General features: G+C 37.8%; 1 pseudogene; it reads right to left on the reverse strand.

Annotated features, from left to right (window-relative positions):
- Positions 1-1386: 1386 nt before the first annotated feature.
- Positions 1387-4980, reverse strand: LOC117018082 (uncharacterized protein C8orf34-like; annotated as a pseudogene).
- Between the last annotated feature and the right edge of the window lie 7050 nt (positions 4981-12030).

Here is a 12030-nt window from a genome sequence, read left to right on the forward strand (position 1 = left end):
TCCCCCCAGTCCCTGACAACCACTGATCTTTTCATTGTCTCCATAGTTTTACCTTTTCCAGAACATCATATAGTTGGAATCATGCAGTACGTAGTCTTGTCAAATGGCTTCTTTCACTCAGTAATATGCATTGAAACTTCCTCCATGTCTTTTTGGCTCGATAGCTCATTTATTTTTTTGTGCTGTTTAATATTCATGATCTGGCTGTTCCGCAGTTTATTTACCCATTCATCTACTAAAGGGCATCTTGATTGCTTCCAACTTTTAACAATTATGAATGATGGTGCTATAAACATCATGGGTAGGTTTTTGTGTGGACATAAGCTTTCATTCATTTGGGTAAGTACCGAGGACTTTTTGTATTTGTATTTGAGGACTTTTCTGTATTGTACGGTAAGAATATGCTGAGTTTTATAAGAAAGCACCACACTGTCTTTCTAAGTGGCTGCACCATTTTGCATTCCCACCAGCAATGAATGAAAATTCCTGTCGCTTCACGTTCTCGTCAGCACTTGGTGGTGTCAGTGTTCTGAATTGAGGGCATTCTAATAGGTGTGTGGTAGGACTATTCGGTTTTTCAAAGTCTGCCGACCTCACTGCCCAGGCCTCACACATACTCCCTGGGCTGTTATAATATAAATTCTAAAATGGCATGGTTCCCACCTTCCCATCAATTTCTCTTCATTAACCCTCTCTGCTCTAATAACCACGTTTAGACTAGCAACTGCCTTTATTTCTGTCTCTAAACTCTGGGAGACAAGGCAAATATTTCCTAGATTCACTGATTTTCAGCAGAATGTAGCTTTAGAAGATGTACGGGCAGTTTCAGTTTGTCATTATGTGTCTCTTGTTTCTGGGCCAGCTTTGTGAGGTACTTTTGGCAGCGCCTTCTACACCATCCAGTCCACAGTCCAAGCACCCGGCATCACATTCATGCTTATCCTCATCAAGATGTGGTCCTTATACCTCTGTTCTCAGAGGACACCCAAGGTTTGTTCCAGCACTGAGATTCTATATATTTTGTCTTGTACGGTTAAGAGTCTAGAGCTAGGGAAGCTGTCCTGAATGGATAGCTTTGATATTGATCTATTGGTGATATTTTTCTTAAATAATAGTAGTCATCTTTTTGAAGCAAACAGACTTGAATCTTTACCACATTTGCACACAGAATAAAGCTTGATTCAGTTGCCGGGAAGGGGAGGGGCTGCATATACAAAGCAGAAAATGCAATGTAACAATTTGCTTAGAGGGTTTTATAAAATGTAATTTTATAAAAGTCTAATGTACATAAACAATCTCTTCCCCCAAAGACAAAATTATTCAAAACTTTCAAAATCTCTTAATCACTACAATTTTTATAATGCCAGAGAAGACAAAGGGAAATTACTAATTTTTAAAATTACTCAGCAATCACATCGCATCATCTTCATTATCAATATCGTCTTCTGTTACAGATCTAGTTGGGCTGTGAATGGATTCAAAAGAATCTTGAGAAGAGCCTTGCTGCCAGAAGTTTCTTATGTTGCTGTTGCTATTGTTTTAATCCCACAGTCTTGAGTTTTACCTCTAAGCTTCCTTCAGACGTAGAGCTGTTGTCTTCACTTTCCCTTTGTTCATTTTTACTTCTTGAAATTGGGGGCTGTAACATTTCAGCAGCTAGTGGATCAGCATCATTCTCTTCTTGACCAATCCATTCTCCAATCACACAGGGTCTCAGAAGAGAAGAATTAAATGCCACCACTCTTTCCTTATCAAGTTCATCTGAAATTGCAATACTTCGAGAGAGACTCTCAAGGGGGTCTCCCAACTTCTTGCGTCTTGAAGGATGTGCTTCAGTTCATCACAGTCACGGCTTCTTGCTTTAGTCTTCCAGTTCCACTTAGGATGACATATTGACCTGGGCAATGGTTTGGATCCTGGTGATGGTGGAGAAATATTAGACACAGTCAGGTCACTTTTTGACGTTTTAGTTTCTTTGAATTTTATTGCCAAGGCTTATCATAGCTTCTGAAATCCCTTCTTGTTCCTTTATGTTCTGATGTTTCACTTTCTGTCCAGAGAGCTGCAGATCCAGATAAAGTTCTTTGAAGTTTTCTACATTTTCCTTGTTTAGACTAACGATGGTAAATGAGAAATGGATTGGCTGGTCAGGTGTTTTCAGTTATTAATTTGGTCCTTAATTCCAGCGTGTCTCTCTGCAGAGTTCTTAAGGCCAAGAAACATGTCTTAGACATCTTTGTTACCCAAGATCAAAGATCAATTACTGGCACATTTGCATGAATGGAGTTTGCAAGCCTGTAAATTGCTCTGAGTGAGTGAGTGAATTAGTGAGTAAGTGAATTAGTGAGAGAGTGAGGAGGTGACCAATAGTAGTCATATTTAATTATGTAATTATGGTGCGGCAGAACAATGGTATCTGCAGTATTGGCTTGTTAAATGTTTTAAACAGAACAGTACTATTTGTTAATAGCATCTACACATGTAAATATTTAATTGAGTTTTCCTAAATGAGCTCTTTGGAGGATCAAAGAAGCAATCTCTTCTATGTTGAGAAAAGAGATTCACAATGCTTAGGAAGGAACCCAGGTATTAACCCCAACTTTCTTGAATAAACACAAAAACCTAGTTCTACATTCTTTCTTCAGTTGCTAGAGAAGAAAGTGTAGGTTAGATATTACTATTGATCAGATCCTTTTCTATGCAATTCAAACAGCTTTTATCCAATCAATAAAGAGAGAAGGAAAAATCCTTGGAAAACTCAGAATTATTTATTTTTTTTTCAAATTGAATGATACATTAAAATCATATTAGAAACAGAATTAATTTACAATTTTATGTAGCAAAGAGCAAAAAAGCTCAGTTCCGTTTTTTTTTGTTTTTGTTTTTTTTTTTTTTTTTTTTGCTGTCGGAAAAACAACAACATGGAAATTTTATTTAAACAATTTTTGAGACTCCTGGTATAATCAGTAATGCCAAAACTTGTTCATAAGCTGAGTAGAGGTTTACATGATTAGTTGAAGATTGTAAAATTACTCAGTAACAGTTTGGAAGTTTAATGAAGATTCTGAGTTCCATTTGAATTTCTGAGTTTGGTAGTCATCTCATTCTGATGTGGAATTTCAGCTAGAACTTTATTTTCCTTTTTTTTTTTTAAATTTATTGGGGTGACAATTGTTAGTAAAAGAATTGTTTTTGATATTTAAAAAATGGTGGCTCAACACCAGCTAAGCCACAGGCATACACAGAAGAACTTGTTTCCAAAACAACAGTAACCAAGTTGCCCTTATAAATTCAACTACGTGAATTATTTATTTCCCAGAGATTTTTCAGTATGGATAATAAAAACAAGTACACAGTAGCTATCCCATATTTATAGCAGCTGCCATTTAAGAGGAACATCATGTTGCATTTAGAAGAAATAAATATTTGACCCACCAAATATGTGCATTATTCTTCCCACTTACTTCATCTTACAGTATGGAAAAAATGTGCAAGAGGATAAATGAATGTTGAGCTTTTTATGCTGTGTACAGGTTACGTAAGTATACTATTCTCAACAGATACACAATTAATGGATACTATCTAAGTGCCATTCTCCCCTCAAGACTCTCTAGCTATTTCTCCATGAAATAAGGTCATTTTCTCTATTCTTTCTGTTGATGAGCGGGCAGTGACTCAGTAGGTACTGGAAGAGAGAGAGGTGATTCCACTAGCTGGGTCAAAAAGACTCAAGTTTCATGTGCATTGAAGCAACCTGTGATACCCATGCACCATAATCAAGGGATGAAATTTTTCTCTATTGTCCTTCCATAAGGCCCCTGAGAATGATCTCTGGGCAGATTGTTGGTTCTTTCAAACCTGCACTTACCTTCCTTTAAACTTCTTTTCTCTATATGCAAAGATGCTTGGTAGTGTTGAGTGTTTACCGTTTCCTGTATTAGCATCCATTAGGCACAGCCTCAAAATGCTAGTCTTAAAATTTACCCTCTCCTGTCTCTCAAACTCTGACTAAGTGTAACACAGAATATATAATATCATGGAGGGTATCTAGCTAATTTTTGACATGGGCATGCGGCATGATGCCATGTTTGCCCAGGTCACTCAGGCTCTCCCTCATCTCTGTCACTGGTTCAGTGCTACCAGTAACAATAGATATTAAAGGTGGATTCAATGGATTCAGTCTTGGATGTTCTGTGTTGAACAGAAAACAGCAAAATATGATGGAGACATAACATAGCTGTTCAGTAACATCTCATATATATCTGTCCGGAAGAATATAGTTGAACTAAGTAAAATAAAAACTATCTGTTCTAGACCCATGTATTGGAAGCATAGGCAAATTATTAGAAGTGATTCCACTATTTTGTAATTGTTCCTTTTAAAATTGCATTGAAGATGTAAAACACTGGCTTCATTTGAAATAGGACACTGACATTCATTTAAGGAGGATTAAAATACCATTTCTTCCCCTTAGGTGACATTCAGTATAATTGGTTTTCTAAAATGTATTTATTGATATTTAACAATTACTTAATCAATTTGTGACCATTTAAGTATCAGGTTTTCCAGTATAATGATGATGATGATGATGATGAATAGTTGCTCTTAAAATAGTCCACTGATAGCCATATACCACCAAAATTATATGACTTTGATAATTAAAAGGTGGTAAATGGGCTGCTGGGCTGCTGTCTCACCACTGGACTAGCACTTTAAAAATTAGGAACTTTCTGACTTTTAGCAGCTTATGAGTTCTAGTTTTCCTCTAAATTCCAGGGGCTGAGTATCACAACCTAAAATAAGTGGTGTAATATACATGTTCTCCTTCACTCCTAGACTTTGAATCCCAGTATTGATCATGAGAGAAAGCAAAAAGATCTGAAAACCCCTTCCAAGTCTTTTTACCCAGGATGCATCAATGTAGAGATTTGCTTATTTTTATTGTCAGTACCTTCCTTTACCTGTCTTATTCCAATACATCTTGCGTGCATTTTTTTATGATCACGGAGGAATGGTAAAAGAATGAGTGACTAAGTGTTGGCCAGAATTATTTACCCATGCCACTATCGTTAGCCTGCAAAAAATGTGAAGTAGGTCTTCAAATATAATAATCTAAATTAGTTCTGTGCTCAGTTGAGTTTGGGGGTCACAGTAAGTGCTTAGTGGTGAGAAGAATGTCCAGAAGAGAGAAGGAATCCTGGAAAGAGAAACAGAGCCAAAGCCCAGGAATGTTGGAGGGGAATGCCAAAGGCACACTCCCCCACTGACAATTTTTGATTGGGGAGAGAGTAGGAAGTCACACAACGGCACACAGTCATTGTGAGTAATTCATGGAAATATGAGGTATCCAGATGTAAATGAAAGCCCTGTTTATTCACTTGACCTCTAAACTCTCTCATTTTTCTGTTCACCTAAATTTCACACATTATGTGAACTTGCAGTTAATTCTCTTGTAAATTCATTCACACATTTGATGCTTATTGTGTCTCAGAACTTGTGCTAGACACAGGCAATGGGGAAGCCAGTTCCCCAAAGATTTGCAATACAGTAAAAATGTGCTAAAGATCAATAAACATGTGAAGAAGACAGAGGGGGAAAAGCATTCCTGTCCATGAGAACCGTGGGCTGGAACCCAGGGATACTCAGGAAGAGGATGTGATTGGGGGCACACCATATATGTATGGTTGCTTGGCAGGTTTGGGGGCATAAGGAGAGAAGGGAAGAAAATGAAACTGGAGAGTTGGGCTGCAGAGGAAAGACTCTGCAAGCCAGGGTTTGGCATTTTGTGTTTTTCATGTGGGCCCCAGGAAGACCCTGAGCTTTTTAATGCTGAGGATTAACATAGTAAGATTTTTATATATGAACAAAAGGTAGACTGGAAAAGAGAGAAAATGGATGAAAGACCAGTAGTCAGGGTAATTATTTTTGTTTCTTATTTGGTTCAATGTATAGACTCAGTGAATGTTTCAGGAAAGAATAAATGTCGACTAAGAAATTTAAAACATAGTTGTGGAACTCAGAAGACAGACGGAGGTATATAGGGGTGACCAGCAATATCATTTGGGTGAGGTACTTAGGAAGAGGAAGAAAACATAGGGGGCTCCAGGAAACACCAATATTTAGGGGTAGGCAAAAGACAAGAAACCAGCAAACAGTCTGGTGAAATGGGGGATAGCCAGGAAAATTCAGTATCCATGATCCCGATGGAAATAAATTTAAAGAAGGAAAGAAAAAACATGAACAAAAGAAAATGGTTCGGCAAGGTGTGGGGAGATGTCTATTGGTTTTTGTTTTGTTTTGTTTGTTTGTTTGTTTAGGAGACTACTGCCGGCAGTAATTACAGCAGAGTGACAGCAGAAAGAATGTGTAGTGAAGAGAGTAGGAATAGAAAGTGAGGGTGGTCGTGGAGGGAAGAGAAAGATAGGATTGTAGCTAAAGTAGGAGATAGTGTTAAGCCTTTTTTAGCACGGGAAGAGTTAACCTTGTTTATAAACTGCAGTCAGTGGAGAATTGAAGAAGAGAAACAGAGATGGAGAGAACAATTGATGGATCCAATCCCAGAGAAACTCCCAAGCCAAGAGATACCACTAAATTGCTTGGAAGATGCTTTTATGGAAAGACCCTCAAAGCTTAAAAAATACTTAAAATGGAGGACGGGTCGCGAATCAGCTGGTTATTTATTCACACATCTACCATCAGAAAGTTGAACTAAAATGAATCTCTGAATCTTGGTAAGAGGGGTAAAACACTCAATGTGAAAGCCAACATTTTCTTATTAAATTTTTGTAGATACATAGAGTTCAGATTTGAAAGGGACTTAAAGGATCTCTTAAAGTTCCTGTCATGTCTTCAAGGCACAGAAAATGACGGACAGTCATGACCCGGAGGCCTTTTTTTCTGGATCCTGCTTCTAATGGTTGCAGAGGGTAATGAAGGTGTCAGGGAGTGCTACTTTCAGCTCTCTCCTGCAGCTCCCATCCTCTCATTGCTGCAGGGAGGTCCAGATGGCAGGTAGGAGGGGATGGGTCTGTATTCTGCTCCTAAATGCCCTGAGGATTTATTTTCACTGCTCATGGGTGGTAGTCTGTCTGTGGACAATGTGCTGCAACAGTCCTTTGGGCCCCATAGCACATAATCAGAAGCACTTTTTAAAAAGTTCAATTGGAATGAGATAATATGAAGTCATAAACCAATAATATAGAAGTTTCAGATGCAAGTACAAAGTAATGATACCATAGCAACTCTTCTTGCACACAGGAAGCTGTATTTAATACAGGAATTTCACAAACGCTCAATAATTTAAAAAGCTAAGTATTAATAAAAAATTAATTTCAATGTTACTTCACTTAAAATGGATTTGCATTGAAAATACCTACTTTTTCTAAGATAACTTTCAAGTCTGAGAAATAAGTGGTGTTTGAAATGTTTCATGAACTGCTTTTTAATCTGAAAAGAAAATATATTTCCTTTTCTTGATTATAAAATAACGCACACTGTAGTTAAAACATTAAAATATATTAAAATATAAAGAAGAATATTCTTTAAAATCATACAAAATACTACCACCTAGAGAGAAATCCTATTCTTATTTAGGTGAACATCTCCTCAGGTATACCTCTATAAAAGCACACATACGCTTATTATAATTTCACTAAATGATTCTTTAATTTTTAATGATGTCATACAACATACCGGAATTTAAATTTCCAGAGGATGGAACCATAGCTTCTAAACTTCCTCTGCGTTAGGGCCTCCACTGCAACACGATAAACAGACCCATTTGGCAGGTAAGGATATTGTATGTCAGTTCATGTTGATAGCCACTGTTTTCAGTTAGAAAGAAACCAGTTAGCAGCAATCCTTTCGTGTTTCTAAGTGATCCTCCCCCCCCAAACCCTTTTCATAGAGTAAATCTTTTACCTTCCCTTCCCTACTAGCCATGGTTTTCCTCAGTAAAAAGAGGGAAGGGCACAACACTTAACAATGATGGTATTTTTTTTCCCCATGCAGGAACATAAAAAAATGTGAAGAAAATAATTTTATTCAATTAAGCTGAGAAGTCTTAGCTACAACTTGAAGACATACTGTGAGGAGACTTATTCAGACTGACAAGGGAAATCTGATAACTTTTATAAATAGAAGGTGCCAAAAAAAATGTATACACATTTTAAGAAAGGAAAAAACCATACTAAAATGGTAATACTCAATATATACCAATAACAAAAGATGAATACAAGTCACATTTGACTTCTGCAATTACAAAAGGTGCTCAAAGCAGCGTAATTTTAATAGTTTTTTCCTTTCTTAAAATGTGTATACATTTTTTTGGCACCCTCTGTATACGAGGTCTGACAATTAAGTTCGAGAACTTGTTGCAACAATGTTGGTAATCTTTTTTGATATCAGAGGGATTGTTCATTATGAATTTGTACCAACTGGACAAACAGTTAACCAAGTTTACTATTTGAAAGTGCTGAAAAAGCTGCGTGAAAGAGACGGAAACGACCTGAACTTTTTGCCAACAATTCATGGCTCTTGCATCACGACAATGCAACAGCTCACACCGCACTGTCTGTGAGGGAGTTTTTAGCCAGTAAACAAATAACTGTATTGGAACATCCTCCCTACTCACCTGATCTGGCCCCCAATGACTTCTTTCTTTACCCAAAGATCAAGGAAATATTGAAAGGGAGACATTTTGATGACATTCAGGACATCAAGGGTAATACGACGACAGCTCTGATGGCCATTCCAGAAAGAGTTCCAGAATTGCTTTGAAGGGTGAACTAGGCACTGGGGTCAGTGCACAGCTTCCCAAGGGGGCAGGGGGTACTTCGAAGGTGACCGTAGTGATATTCAGCAATGAGGTATGTAGCACTTTTTCTAGGATGAGTTCGTGAACTTAATTGTCTGACCTCGTTTTACGAGATAGGAGTAAAGGTCATTATCATGTCGCCTAAGCTTTATTCTGTCTGACAAAAGGAAGAAACAAAAGGAGACATCTGAGAAAGGTGGGAACCTACTCGTAAATTCCCAGAGAGATTAGAACACAAGCCCCAGCATCCTGTTTAGTGCAGTGTTTCAAGGAGAGCTAACTTATCTTGGTGGTGGGGCAGGAAAGAGGACAGGAAAATAATGAAAAGTGAGAGAGAGCAGAGAGAAAAGCAAAGGAGAGCATGGGTGTGGGTGAGCCAGTACCTCCCAGGATCCCTAGTTCTCTGCCCACAGGGACCCAGCCCTTTGCTCCCCGATCCACCCTTGGAAACAATCATGCCTTCACAGGGGACCGCATGGATTTGTTCCATTTGTTCTTGTATTTACGCTGTTGTGATTTGCTGGCTGGTCTCGGATCCCTATCCTTCTGTTGACCTTTCTTCTGTTTACCAAGGAAAGTAAGATGAAACACCTGGAAGTTGAATATCTGGATAAAGATACCGAGGAGACCAGATATCCTGAGTGGCCAGGGTAGTGTCATGTGTTCATCTCTGATTTCCTTTCACACCAAGTCTCCTGACTTACACCTCTAGCCAAGTGTTCGCCAGGCAGTGACTCTCACCTCTCTTGGAAAGGAAAAGTGACCAGGAACACAAAGATAAGTGCAAAATTAAATCATAGTTGCAAACCTAGGATATAACTTCTACTACTGGTTTTAGCATTTGGTATCACATATTCCGCCGATACTTGTCCATCTGTATTACTTACAGTTTTTTAAGAGACTCAAAAGGTTTGTCTGAATAGCCAGTCTTTTTCATACTGTTTCAATTAAATGGCACCTTGAAAGTGGCTTTTCTATGTGAATTCCAATCAAATAAAAACAACAAATAAAGCACTGTCTTTTCATATACTGATATATGGGAAATCTGATGTTTTTGCTTTTCTGTAGAAACTATAATACAAATTTACCCCCTTGGACTTTTGCAGAATAACTGAATTATGCTCTAAGATTTAGTTTTACTGCAGGTGTAATAGTGTGAGGATAGCTCGGATTGGAATCATACATTCTGTGTTTGATTACCTCTTAATTTAAGGAATGATTAAACCAACTTTAATCCACAACCTTTGTTTTTGTCCTCCATTTCTGAAACATGCATACACACAATAAGTTTTTTCTACATCAAATCTTATGAGGTTATATTTTGCTTTAAAAATGCCTGAAAGTAAATAGGACAATATTAGCTACTGTTAATTCTAATTGGAGAGAATAGAAGTGTTTGCTATGTTATTCTTTATGCTTTTCTAAAAATGTAAATATTTGAAAAGAACATTTTACTGAAATACTTTTTAAATTTTAACCTAGTTTCAGATTTACTGAAAAATTCAAGATCAGTGGAAAGAACTCCTATATACCCTTTGCTCAAATTATCAAAAAGTAGCACTTTACCACACCACCTTTATAATTCAGTCTTTCTACACGTTAATTTTTTTCTGAGCCATTTGGGAGTAAGCTGCATGTATGATATCTTTTTCCCCTCAGTACTTTAGTGTACATTTCCTAAAAATCAAGGACATTTCTTAGAGTACAATTACCAAAATCAGAAAATTAATATATTAGTATTATATTGACGTAACACTAGTTGCTAATCAACAGGTTGTATTCAAATTTTCCAACTGTGTCAGTAATGTCCTTTGTAGGGAAAGGAAACCCTGGACCAGCCTGCATTTGGCTGTCAAGGCTCCTCCATCTTCTTTCATCTGGATACATTCTTCAGTCTTTGCTTGCCTGTCATGACCTTGGCATTTTTGATGAGAATAGATCAGCTACTTTTGTAGAATGTCCTTAAACTTGGGTTCTCAGAAAATTTTTTAAAGGTGTTAAAGGATTGGAAATGGAAAATAAATTTATTTTCTGTTTCTCAAACTAACTTTAAACTGCCTCCAATATTGGACTGATTTCCCTCCACCAGACCTAATTCTCTTCTACAGCCGATAAAAAGTGTCATCATGTACCGGTTTTTCATTCCAGAAACCTAACAATTGCCCTCTTCCTTCTCATCCAGCCCCATGATGAAGGTGCCATCTTATAAACACATTTTTCTGTACTCCTCCCCTCTTCATCCCTACCTCCATTCCTGAGATCAGGCTTTCACTTCCCATAGCCTCCATCTGCTCTCCATTCTGCCCCCCTTTCCACATCTCCCCTCCCCACAATCAGTCTTTCATTTCTAAAGCTTCTCCAGCAAATCTTTACACCTAAAGTATAAGTCATTGGTGTTCCCCTAGTACTAAAGGTACTTCAAGAATGACACAGAGTTTGTGGGATGAATCACGCACGCCCGTTAGAGTATACAAAGCCTACCTTCTACTTGAGCTACCTGCCCTCCCTCTGTATCTCCTATGTTCCACTCACACTGAACTACTTGGAAATTCCCAAACCACCCTGTTGGTTATGCCTCTGAGCCTTTACATATGCTGTTCCCTTAGCCTTCAATATGTTCCTCCTTCCTCACTCACGTTCTTTTTACTCGACAATTTCTCTATTAAAACTGACTTCCCTGCCATCATCCCCCACCTACAGCAGTGGGATTTTGTTCTTTTCTCTATGTTCTCTAGGGGGAAAAAAAGCTTTACAACAATTATAACCACCAGAGAACACTTCCTGGTTGTCTAAACCATTCCTAGATCAAACTAACAGTTCAAAAACCAGAACTCATTGTGCCACCTAAAGAGTGTACAGGAGTCATTTGTTTTAGTCTCCCTGTTTAGTCTTGCAATTGTTAGCTTCACCTCTGACTACTCTGAGGTAGTTACGTGTGTGACTGGTTATGTGATGTTTCTTATGATTTCATTATCACATGTATAGCTTTCAAACTGGAGCTTTTCCTCCTGGGAGTGGCCTCCCGACTGTCTTTTAAAAATCACATCAGTACTAATTATATATATGAGTCACGAAAATTAACATTGTCAGAGTAGTGAATGGTAGCAATGTAAAGGTTAATTACCCAGGAAAAAAATTTCCTGTGATTATTATCGTCAATGTGTTCTAGAAATTACAGTAGCTGGTACAAATGGCTTATGGGCCTTGCGTTAGGC

Source organism: Rhinolophus ferrumequinum, chromosome 26, assembly GCF_004115265.2.
Source record: "Rhinolophus ferrumequinum isolate MPI-CBG mRhiFer1 chromosome 26, mRhiFer1_v1.p, whole genome shotgun sequence".
Classification (NCBI taxonomy): Eukaryota; Metazoa; Chordata; class Mammalia; order Chiroptera; family Rhinolophidae; genus Rhinolophus; species Rhinolophus ferrumequinum.